The following is a 12,500-nucleotide window of genomic DNA, read 5'->3' on the forward strand; positions in this document are numbered from 1 at the left end:
CCTCCTCTTCCTCCTCCTCTTCCTCCTCCCCTCCTCCTCTTCCTCCTCCTCCTCCCTTCGTCCATCCTACACCTCTTCTCCTCCGTCTCTCCTCCCTTCTTCCCCTCCTCCCGCTCCCCTCCCCTCCCCTCCCCTCCCGCGGCTCAGGTGGAACTGCCCGGTTGACAGTGCATCGTTATGTTCGCAAGCCATTAGCGCCGGCGCGCGCCTGTGTCTCCGACGCGGCAGTCACGTGACCTTCAACACGCCCGGTTGTTAACTTGAAGGGTCACCTAATTGCTCTCCCGTGTTAGGTGGGTTAGTGGTGGGGGGGAGACGAACCTCCCCCACACCCCTCCCCCCACCCGGGGGCGAGCGAGTAACTCCTTTGGCCCCATTCCTCGTCGTTGGCTCAGTGTCCTAGGGTCGCCGGCGACCTTCGATGTCCCTCGTCGATGCAATACATGACTCGTATGACGTGTTTATGACGTAATTCCTCGCGGTTTGGACCTCTGACGTCATTGTTTTCGTGGCGTAAACTGATGACGTCATTGTCCGTCGTGTGAAAGTGACGTCATATTTGGGGGACGTCACTTATTGTGATTGTTTTTCTTTTTCTCTTTCTTTGAGAAATGTTGTCTTGGAGCATTTGTCTGTGACGTCACCAGCTAGTTTTTTGACGTCACCAGGTAGTTTCTTGACGTCATCAGCTATTTTAGTGACGTCATCCGCTAGTTTCATGACGTCATCAGCTAGTTTAGTGACGTCATCCGCTAGTTTCATGACGTCATCAGCTAGTTTCGTGACGTCACAGATACCGTCAGGACATCCATTTTCGTTTGGATTTTATTTAGCTGAGGGTGGGCATTTTCACACTAGCGGTTTGAACCGCGCGGAAACCGCGGTGGCATTGCATAATAAAAAGAAAAATGCGCGGTTATGTGTGAACGTCTCCACTGACTTGTATTGTAATAAAACCGCCGCGGTTCAAACCGCTAGTGTGAACATGGCCTTAGTGAAGGGGTTTCAAGTTCTCGCTATTAACCCCAAATTAACATGATTAACTTTATTATGGTGAGTTTCAAATGATTTTGTTAATTTTATGAACCCCACAGTGTCTACACGAACTCAGACACTCTCACCGGTTTCGGACAAGCTTGTAATTTATCATTCTGTCGCACTGTCTTCGTATAACGCCATCAGTCTCCTGGTAATTCCGTCTTGAAGGTATTGTTTAGAATATCCCTCACTTTCTCCATATTCGTACAAGGTCGCCTTTTGTGATCAAGTCGCCTTCGGACACAGCTTGGCTTCGCCTCCTATCATCATTGTACTGCCTTGACATTATTCATTCTGTCAAGCCGTCTTCGGACACAGCCGTCGGGTTTTTTTTTTTTTTTGTGTTTTCGTTGTCTTCAATTTTTTTTTTTTTTTTTTTGTCTTCGAACATGCGCTTTTTATTTTCGTTCCTCTTTTTGCCGTCCTCGGACGACGTCTGATAAATTCCTCTTGTCTGCTGATTTCGGACAAGGCCGGTGTTATTATTTTCATTATCGTCTTCGTTCCCGTCTTCGTACACCGTGGGAATGTTCGTCTTCTGTGACGTAACAGCCCCCGGTGACTGCCACTTGCCCCTCCCTGGACATAATCCCACTCTTGTTCACACTAGTTGCTTGAATCGCGCGGAAACCGCGGCGGTACCGCATAGGCAAAGAAAAACCGCGCAGTTGTGTGTGAACACCTCCATTGAGTTACATTGTAATTGATCAGCCGCGGATTAAACCGAGGCGGTTGAAACCGCTAGTGTGAACAGGGGTATAGTCCTCCGAGCACGTAGGGCAAAGGTTAGTGGTTAGGAACTTTCTATACATATATTTATTTGGCCCCAACAAAGGATTACAAAGGCGGAACATGCCGACAGGAGACCTTTTGGCTCCATATCTAGGTCGGATGCGAAAAAAATCATAATGATAAATGAATAAATAAAAACTATAATGATGTAAATAACATGTATGTATACGTGGGATTAATGAATCTGTGACGTCAGACAGAACCAAATTAATAAAGTCTGTCATTGGGTTAAATTAGGGGTTGAGGGGGTGGTAGTTAACGACAACGCTTGTAATGAAGCCATTCCACCGTAACTAGCAATCTATACACTTGTAACTACCGCTAGGAGAGGTAGTTAGTGAAGGTTGGGTTAAAGTAGAGTAAAGGTAGATAAGGTAGGTGAGAGGTAGATAAGGTAGGTGAGAGGTAGATAAGGTAGGTGAGAGGTAGATAAGATGTGTGAAAGGTAGATAAGGTAGATGAGAGGTAGATAAGGTAGGTGAGAGTAGGGGAAAACTAGAGGAAAAGTGAGCATTGGAAGTAGATGGTGGAGGTAGATGGAGGAGGTAGATGGCGGTAGATGCGGCAGCGTTGTGCATTGAATATGCATAATATATGGGTTTTAAAGCGGAAGCTTGAGTTAACTCAGCTCTGGCAAGGTCCGGAGCAGCGTTTCTCAACCAACCAAGGTTCCCCGGAACCCGAAGGTTCCGCAAAAGGTCCCTAAGGGTTCCGCGAGAACAATTGAGATAAGCTAATGCACTTTTTATCTTTCATTTCATATACGTAATATAATTAAACACTCACGACATGTTCTTGGTTACTGTAATAATGTAATATAGACATCATCCTATTTAACCTATTATTACGATGAAAATAAAATGAGAAAGATATGGTATACGTGTTTTTTTTTTCTTTTTTTTTTTGCGCAGGAGTTCCTTGAGACGTTTAATTTATTTTAAAGGTTACGCAAGGGTAAAAACGTTGAGTAACGCTGGTCTAGAGTCTGTGTGGCGTCACCCCTTCTAGTGCCGTGCGGGACTCGATTTGTCGCGGGGCGATTTCAACCGTTTCTATGGAACCTTACCCTTCTGGAGCGACGGGGTAGGGGTAGGGGGTTAGAGGAGGGGGTATGGGGCTGCAAGAACCTCTCTGTCTCGTTTCAACCCTTTCCGTATCGAGTGTGTTTTTTTTTTAGGTATGCCGCCGTAGTGATGGTACCTGGAGGAAGCTGATGTGTAACCATTACTAACCATCACCAGCCACGCACGTGGTCCACAGACATGCGACATGGTACTCGCCTTGAGAAAGACCTGTAATCTTACAAACCTCACCACTTTCCCAATCCTAAACACCTGACTAAACGCAGAGTAAGACAAACAGCGACGCCCCCGCAGTGTCACAACACAATATGTCTAATGTCACCAGACAGACCAATTGACCTTTTTTTTTTTTTTTTTTTTTTTTTACCTACCATACACAGTGACGTCACCAAGTGACCTCAGGTCAGGGCTGAGTTGGGGTGCTCAGGGACCATTTGGCCACAGGGGACGCCCTTCCTTTCCTTCTGGTTGTCCCCCAGGGTCTCCCATGGCAACCCCCGTCCCTCGGTGGCCAGGACGCTGGGTCGTCTTTCAACCCAATTCTCACAAATTTATTTATTGATTTTTGTTTTATATGATTTCACTGCAATTCATCTTTTTTTTTTACTATGGCCTATTCTATTTTGTTCTATTCCATCTTATTCTACTCCATTTGGTTTATTTTATCTTGATTTATTTTATTGCATTTTTTCGAAGTACAGAGGATTTTCTTCAGCTAAGGAGAGACCCTTTGGAGAGTGACACAGCAGGATTTTGATCAATCAAAACCCAAAATTGAATAAAATCGTCTTGGGTCAACTAGAGTAGAAGTTTGTCGAGTGTTCCACTGTCATGCAAAAGGTCCAATCAAAGCGACGAGAAAAAAAAAAGTGGTCGTTAGCGAGGACGACTGTAACTCTGTCCAGCATGGGCCGTCCCACCCTCAGCTAAATGAAATCGACTGACGGCAACCGAAACTAACTCTAAAGAGCGTCTTTGTGTCGACGTGACTGTTTCTGCCGCCTGGCGATTTTATTCACTTTAAAGTACATTTGTGAGCAGGAATCTACTCCTACTACATCAGTCTCTTTTGTGTCACACTTGATCAATTTGGTTCTATTAAGGTTAGGTTAGGTTAGGTTAGGTTACGTTACGTTGTTAGGTTAGGTTACGTTAGGTTGGGTTGGGTTGGGTTGGTTTGGGTTAGGTTAGGTTGGGTTAGGTTAGGTTAGGCTGGGTTAGGTTAGGTTAGGTTTGTAGCAAGGTCACGCCTTGAAGAATTCATTTTCTATAACATTCGCGTACCATAATTAATTTCTGTATTAATAATTGTCACCCTGTTGGAACTAGTAATTATGGAAATATATCTTTGTTAATAGTCTTATGTTCCACATATCAATATGTAAATATCTATAAATGTTTGTTGTAATATTCTGTAAAAGGACACCGCAAACTAGTTCCATCCACGAGAGGGGGGCCCCGTCGATGGCCATAGAGTCATCGGTCAGAGGCCGATGAGAGGGAAGGGTCCGCAGTGTTTCCGTCAGAGTGATCACCGATTTTTTGTGGGTTTTTTTTCTATCACTCGTTTTTTATTTATTTATTTATTTATTTATTTATTTATTTATTTATTTATATATTTATCTATCTATTTGTTTATTTATTCATTTCCAAGGGGTAATTCCTATGTTGGACGAAATGTAATTCGTGTTGTTTATGTTTTTGTTATCATTGTTACTATTGCCATTGTCATTATTATCAGTTTTGTCATGATCATTACTGTCAGCCACACAATCACCGTGATCATCATTATTACAATTTTTACTTATAGTATTTGTATTAGCAGTATGGTAGAAGTAGCATTAGTATGCCAAGATAATAGGAAGGAAAGAGGGTAGAGGAGAGTGGAGTATGTAGGGGATGAAATGGATGGGAGTGGTTTCTATGCCTTTGTTTTTTGGCTACCTCCCGTGTAAAGGGGAAAAAAGCCTTTGGTATATGTATGTATGTATCTAAAAAAATTCTCATTAATATTATTGTTGCTGCTACCGTCCTTCTCGTCCAATAAGATAGACGTCCCCCCATTCCTCCCCCTCTTCCCCCCTTCCTCCCCCTCTTCCCCCTCTTCTCCACCTCCTCCCCCTCTTCCCCCTCTTCTCCACCTCCTCCCCCTCTTCCCCCCTCGCCCACCTCCTCCCCCTCTTCCCCCCTCCCCCTCTTCCCCCTCCCCCCTTCCTCCATCCATCCCTGAGGAGACTAGAAGGGTTGATGTCCCGTAAGGGACCTAGGATCCTCGCAGAAGGCAGAGGGGAGCGGATGGGGGGGAGGGGGGAAGGGAGGAGGGGGAGGCGCCCCCACTCCCACCCACCCTCGGCTCCGGACCCGACATGGCCATTTGGCCCCCCGGACGCGTCTCTGGGGAGAAAAGAAGAGGCCCCGGACCGGAGGTTCTCCCCCCTCCCACTTCTCCTTCCCCCTCCCCCTTCTCCTCCCCCCTCCCCCTTCTCCTCCCCCCTCCCCCTTCTCCTCCCCCCTCCCCCTTCTCCTCCCCCCTCCCCTTTCTCCTCCCCCCTCCCCCTTCTCCCCTACCCCTTCTCCCCTCCCCTTTCTTCCCTCCCCCTTCTCCTCCCCCCTCCCCTTTCTCCCCTCCCTCACCCTCTCCTCTTCGTCTTCCTCCTTCTCCTCCTCCTCCTCCTCCTCCTCCTCTCCTTTCCCCCCTTCCCCCTCCTATCTTTTTCTAACACGGTAGAGTGCGGTCAGGCATCTTGGATGAGGTTGGGAGGAAGAAGAAGAGGGCAGGAAATAGGAAGAGGAGGAGGAGGAGGAGGAAGGTGGAAGGGGAGGAGGAAGAGGAGGAAGAAAGGATGGAGGGAGGGTGGGTTAGGAGATAAAGAGTGAGGAAATAAAGTAAGAGAAATAGAAAAGAAAGAGGAGGAGGAGGAGGAGGAGGAGGAGGAGGAGAAGGAGAAAGAGGAGGAGGAGGAGGAGAAAGAGGAGGAGGAGGAGAAAGAGGAGGAGGAGGAGAAAGAGGAGGAGGAGGAAGAGGAGGAGGAGGAGGAGGAGGAGGAGTTTGAGAACAAACTGGAGGATGAGAACAAATGGAGTTTGTGGAGGACGGTCCTAAAGTGAAGGGAATGGAGGGACGTGGAGGATCAAAGTGGAGGAGGAGGAGTAGAATGAAAGTGGCACACGCACACGCGCACACACACAGGTAATCTGCTTTTCAACTAAAAGTTGTGGACCCTCCTAGTGCTTTTGGAAGAGCCTCTCTCTCCTTCTCTCCCCCCTCTCTCTCTTCTCTCTCTTATTCTCTCTTTTTCTCTCTCTTTCTCCCATTATCTCTATCTCTCTCACTCTCTTATTATCTCTATCTCTCTCTTATTCTCTCTCTCCCTCTCTTATTCTCTTTCTATCCTCTCTTTTATTCTCTTTCTATCTCTCTTCTCTCCCTTCTCTCTATCTTCTCTCTTCATTCTCTCTCCCTCTTATTCTCTATCTCCCTCTTCTCTCTCCTCTCTCTTTCTTATTCTCTATCTCTCTCCCCTCTCTTTTCTCCTTTTCTTGCTCTCTCTCTCTCCCTCTTTCTCTTCTCTCTCTCTCTCTCTCTCTCTCTCTCTCTCTCTCTCTAATCTCACTCTCTTTCTCTTTCTCTCTCTCACTCTTCTCCCCCCCCCTCTCTCTCTCTCTCTCTCTCTCTCTACTCTCTCTCTCTCTCTCTCTCTCTCTCTCTCTCTCTAATCTCACTCTCTTTCTCTTTCTCTCTCTCACTCTTCTCCCCCCCCCTCTCTCTCTCTCTCGTTTGGCTCGTGACCACCTGAGGGCGTGGCCTCGGACGAAGGGAAGCTGAAGCGACTCGTCCTGTGGTGTAGGAAGGCCCAGCACCCGGCCACGCCAATTTCGCCAGACTCGTGAATTTCACCCACAAATTTCCCCGGAGACGATTTCGCCTCCAGTAGAGATGACCCACCATCATGGACGCTTTCACCACCACTGGGCATTGTCACCACAACCATCACCGCCACTATCACCACCACCATCACCACCACCATCACCACCACCATCACCATCACCACCACCATCACCACCACCACCATCACCACCACTATCACCACCACCACCACTATCACCACCACCACCACTACCACCATCTATATCAATCAAAATTTCGTCACAGATAACGTTATCACAGGCAGTTTCACCAACAAATTGTCCAACACCCCAATTTCATTATCACCCTTCTTCCTTTCTCCTATTCCTTTCTCCTCTTCCTCCTCCTCTTTCTCCTCCTCCTCCTCCTCCTCCTCCTCCTCCTCCTCCTCGTCGTCGTCGTCGTCGTGGTCCTCCTGGAGCCGTGCCCTTTAATCACCATTTACAATTCCCCTCGCTCCTTTCGTCTCATCTTCCTCCTCCTCCTCCTCTTCCTCCTCCTCCTCCTCCTCCCAGGGGGTATAGCTCGGTTGGATGGGAAAGGGGGAGAGGAGGGAAGGAGAGGGGATAGGAGGAGGAGGGGAGGGTGAGGGGTGGGGGTAAGATGGGGGGAAGAGGATGGGGGGAGGGGGGAGTAATAGGTCCAGAGGGCATCTTCCCCCCATCTTCCATGCATGTTGACCTTTCCTTCTCTCTCATGGGGAGGAAGGAGGAGGGGAAGGGGAGGGGGAGAGGAGAAGGTGAAGGGAGGGAGGGGAGGAGGAGGAGGAGGAAGAGGAGGAGCAGAAGGAGTAGAAAGAGGAGGAGGAAAGAAGAAGAGGAGGAGGAGGAGGAGAAGGAGAAGGAGGAGGAGGAGGAGAAGGAGGAGGAGGAGAAGGAAATACAAAGGAACACAAAGGAAGAACAATCAACAGCAGGGCTACTGGCCCTAACGAAGCTGTTTGTGTTTACTAAACTAAGCTACAGTTAAGAAAACAGGGCAGAAGATGAACTAACACTACTGCTACCACTATCCTATCCAATTGCAATTAAATGCCGGGCTGTCAGTTCTTTTATTGCAAAAGATAATATTTTATTTGCGGATTAGTCCAAGTATTTATCTAAGCAATTTTTAAATGTTGTTATTGTGTTACTTTCAACGACAGTGGAAAGAGAGGAGGAGGTGGAGGAAAGAGGAGGAGGAAAGAGGAGGAGGAGGAGGAGGAGGAAGAAGAGGAGGGTGGTAAGAGGATAGAGATCTTGGAGTAATACACACATGACATCTTCTTTTCATGTGTAGCACTCTTCTCCTCCTCCTCTCCTCCTCTCCTACTCCTCCTCCTCCCTTCATCCTTTTTATTCCATCTTCCTCCTTCTCCTCATCCTTCTTTTCCTTCCTCCTCTTTCTTCTTTTCCCTCATTATCTTCTCTCCTCCTTCTCTGGTCTCTAAGTCCTCTCCTATTTCTCTTTTCCATTTCTTTTTTTCCTTTCTCTTTCCCATTTCTCTTTTCCATTACTCTTTTCCATTTATCTTTTCCATTACTCTTTTCCATTTCTCTTTTCCATTTCGCTTTTTCACTCCTCTTTTCCATTTCTCTTTTCCATTTCTCTTTTCCCTTCCTCACCCTACTTTCTCCTTGCGTCCTTCTTTTCCCCTCTTTCCCCTTCGACCTTTCTCCTTTTCCTTCTCCCCATCATCTGTCTCCCCTGTTTCCCCTCTCAGCTCCCCTCCCCTCTCCCCTCTCCCCTCTCTCTTCTTCATTCTTATCCTTTACTCTCCCCTCTCCCCTCTCTTTTCTTCATCCTTATCCTTTACTCTCCCCTCTCTCTTCATTCTTATCTTTTATTCTCCCCTCTCCCCCTTTCTTCTTCATTCTTATCCTTTACTCTCCCCTCTCCCCTCTCTCTTCTTCATTCTTATCCTTTACTCTCCCCTCATTTTTCCCGTTTCCCCTCAATCCCTTCAACTTATCTCTTTCCCCTCTCGCCTTATTCTTTCGTCTCCCCTCTCTTTCTCAGCTTCCGTCTTCACCTACTCTCTCCCGTCTTCATTCCTCTTTTCCCCTCTTTTCCTCCCTCTTTTTCCCTCTCGTTCCCCTCTTTTTTTATTCCTCTTGCAGTCCTTCTTTCGCCCCAATGGCCTGTCTGTCACTGTCTTTCTTCTGTCAGCCTACCCTCCTCACCCTTCCTCCCACCCCCTTCCCCTCCCGTCTTCCTTCCTGTCTCTTTTTTTCTTCATTTGATAGTTTCACTCTTGCCATAGGCCTCAAGGACACGCACACACACACACACACACACACACACACACACACACACACACACACACACACACACACACACACACACACACACACACACACACACACACACACACACACACACACACACACACACACACACACACACACACACACACACACACACACACACACACACACACAGAGGCCTTGTTCTTCGACCTCCTCCTTCTCCTTCACCTACTCCACCTCTTCCTCCACCTACTCCACCTCTTCCTCCACCTACTCCACCTCTTCCCCCACCTACTCCACCACCTCCTCCACCTCCTATTCCTCCACCTCCGCATTCTCCAGTTCCTCCTCCACCTGACCTACCCCCTCCCCCTCTCTCTCTTTCTCTCTCTCTCTCTCCTCGTCTCTCTCTCTCTCTCTCTCTCTCTCTCTCTCTCTCTCTCTTTCTCTCTCTCTCTCTGTCTATCTGCCTGTCTGTCTGTCCACCCATGTAGCTGCTCTGAAAGCGGCAGCTCCATACAGTGCCACAGCTGCCCGAGACTTTGAAAAAAATGTATAAGAAAAAGAGAGAAAAAAAGAGACAAAAGAGGAGTGAGGAGCTCTCGGTGAGCAGCATAGTGGAACTAGACGTATTGTGATTAAAGAGAATAACTGAATACCATCATTAAACTATATTTAATGTGAAATAAAAAAACAGTATATAGAATAAAAACTAATGAAATTAGAATTGAGTACAAAATACAAAACAATAAAGATAATGTGGATAGACTAAAATAAAATAGAATAAATAGGAAATTGAAATAGAATACAATAGAAATTAAGTAAACTAAGATTAAATAAAAATTAAATAGGACAAAGTAAAATTAAATAAAAAATAGATAAGACAAAGTAAAATTAAGTAAAATTAAATAAGGCAAAGTAAAATAAAAACAAGATAAGATTAGATAAAACAAGATAAAAACAAGATATGACAGAATGAAAAACAGGAAAAAGAAAAAGGAACAGATATATGTGCGTGTGGTGGTCGTGTGGTGAGCTCTTCAAATGCGGACCCAACATGCCCCGCCCACCCGGTTCCTCAAAGACGAAGATAGCTCCAACCGTCCCCTACCCCGCCCTCCGGTCCGGAAGGGGTCCAGGATGCGCCAGTTAGGGCCGGACCCCACCGACAGTTGGACCCTTCCCCACCTCCTCCTCCGGATTTGCTGGAGATCCTCACCCGCAGGAAAGTCGAAGTTCTTCGGGAGTCGGGTCCTCTGGAGGGTCCGCCCGGGAAGTGGAGGACTCCTCCGGATGCTTACTGCGTCCTCCTTTTTTTTTTTTTTTTTTTTTTTTTTTTTTTTTTTTTTTTTTTTTTTTTTTTTTTTTTTTTTTTTTTTTTTTTTTTTTTTTTTTGGAGGGAGTTATTGGAAGGCAAGATTTTGTTTCACTCCGTTCTCTAGTACTACTGCTATTACTATTCTTTTTGTTTGTAATATCAGAGATTTTTTTTTTCATTTTTGGCTTACCGAAAATAAAAGAAAATATATCAAAGATTTAAATGAATATATATATATATATATATATATATATATATATATATATATACACGTATATATATATATATATAAAATATATATATATATCTGAGTTGGGTAGGAAGAGAAAATACAGGAGTCTTAACCCAAGTACATTCTTGATTAGTTTTGTAGATAAGCTTTCGCAAAAGGTTCTGAGAAAGCTTATCTGCAAAACTAATCAAGAATAATCTCAGACTAAGACTCCTGTATTTTCTCTTCCCATCCACGTCAACCTGTCAAAATGTCTCAACGTGTATGTATGTATGTATGTATGTAGGCTATGTATATATGTATGTATGTATGTGGTGTTCATGTCTGCACATATGCACACTAGGCTTATTGGAGTTACTTTTTCTTTACTTTGGTATTGTTTGGGTCAGATTACTGGATGGAATACAGTCGAAGAGAGTGAAGAGAGTAAAGAGTTAGAAACCTGGAATTTTTTTTCCAATAAGGAGATAGCTCTCACAAGTAGAGTTACATATTAGCATCCCCTTAAACCAAAAAGAGCTGAAATTGCTCTTATATACTTAACTCTTGTTGCCGCCAGGCGATTTTATTCACGCAAGGGTTGCTCAGCCCTGAGACCTTGACGATCAATTCACGGACCGGCGGGGACCGATCGGGTTCAGAGTCTCCGCGAAGAAGTCCGGAGCTTTCCAGGACGCTCTGTCTCGTTCCAGTTTGCTTCGGCCGAGCGGCACACTGGGAGGGACCTTTACGCGTTTGGGACGGGACCTTTGAGCGAAACTTTCTGGGAAATGTTTTATCGTTCTGCGCGTTTGTGGCTTCGGTTCACAACCATCATTGACAGGGGGGAGTTGTTGTTGTTGTTGTTGTTGTTGTTGTTGTTGTTGTTGTTGTTTTGTTGTTGTTGTTGTTGTTGTTGTTGTTGTTGTTGTTGTTGTTGTTGTTGTTGTTGTTGTTGTTGTTGTTGTTGTTGTTGTTGTTGTTGTTGTTGTTGTTGTTGTTGTTGTTGTTGTTGTGAGGAGTACCGGCCAGAGGAACTTTCCGGTCAGGTTATTTGGCGGACTCCCCTCCCCCCCCCCAACCCCGGACTCTGCTGTACTCTGTGTAATTCATTTTATTTCAATTTGGTCTCATTCTCTCGTGTGTAACTTTGTTGTACTTGTTTTATTTCCTTCCGTTCCGTTCTGTCTCTTGTTTTATTTGATTACATTTTCGTTATATTATTATATCTTAATTCATTTTGGATTTAACTTAGACTTATTATATTTTATCAGCACTAAACGTGTTTCATTCTATTTTGTTTCATTTTGTTTCGCTCTATATTTATCTTATTTTACGAAACAACTTTCTTTGTTTTTTCTTTACTTAATTTTGGCTTATTTTTGGGGTTTAATTTTAATGTGTCACTCTTTTTCCCTCACGTTTCGGTTGTTGCTCTTTATCTGGGATTTGGGTTTCAGTTTCATGTTTCATTTCTTAGTCCGACAGATGCGCGAGATTGTCTACTTCAGCGTTTCACAACCTTTTCCGACCATAGCACCCTCTGTTGTCACGTCTAAGCAGTCCAGCACCCCTACCTTGTTATCAGAAGGACAAAAGAAAGTGAAATGTACTGCTTGATGATTTATTTTTTTGATTCCTCAGAACTGAAACAAATTGACAATATTGTTTGTAGAAGAAACAAGAACACCTTAGAAAAATAAAATAGCGTGGGAAAAAGTCAAATATGCACAACTGGGTAATCAATGATACATATTACAAAGGATTACAAAGGCGGAGCATGCCGACAGGAGACCTTTTGGTCCATATGATTTTTGTGTGCATCACTTCCCAGCACCTCCTATAATTGATTTCAGCACCTCTAGGTGGTGCTAGCACCTTAGGTTGGGAAACGCTGCTCAAGGGAGACAGAGACGCAAGTATC

The 12,500-nt window shown here is 45.3% G+C and overlaps 1 protein-coding gene across 1 annotated transcript in view; it reads left to right on the top strand.

Annotated features, from left to right (window-relative positions):
* The window catches only part of LOC143024844 (uncharacterized), a 197,763-nt gene that overhangs the window by 89,809 nt on the left and 95,454 nt on the right, over window positions 1-12,500 (top strand). The window lies entirely within an intron of this gene.

Source organism: Oratosquilla oratoria, chromosome 1 (genome assembly GCF_046742065.1).
Source record: "Oratosquilla oratoria isolate Oo_2021 chromosome 1, ASM4674206v1, whole genome shotgun sequence".
NCBI classification, from domain to species: domain Eukaryota; kingdom Metazoa; phylum Arthropoda; class Malacostraca; order Stomatopoda; family Squillidae; genus Oratosquilla; species Oratosquilla oratoria.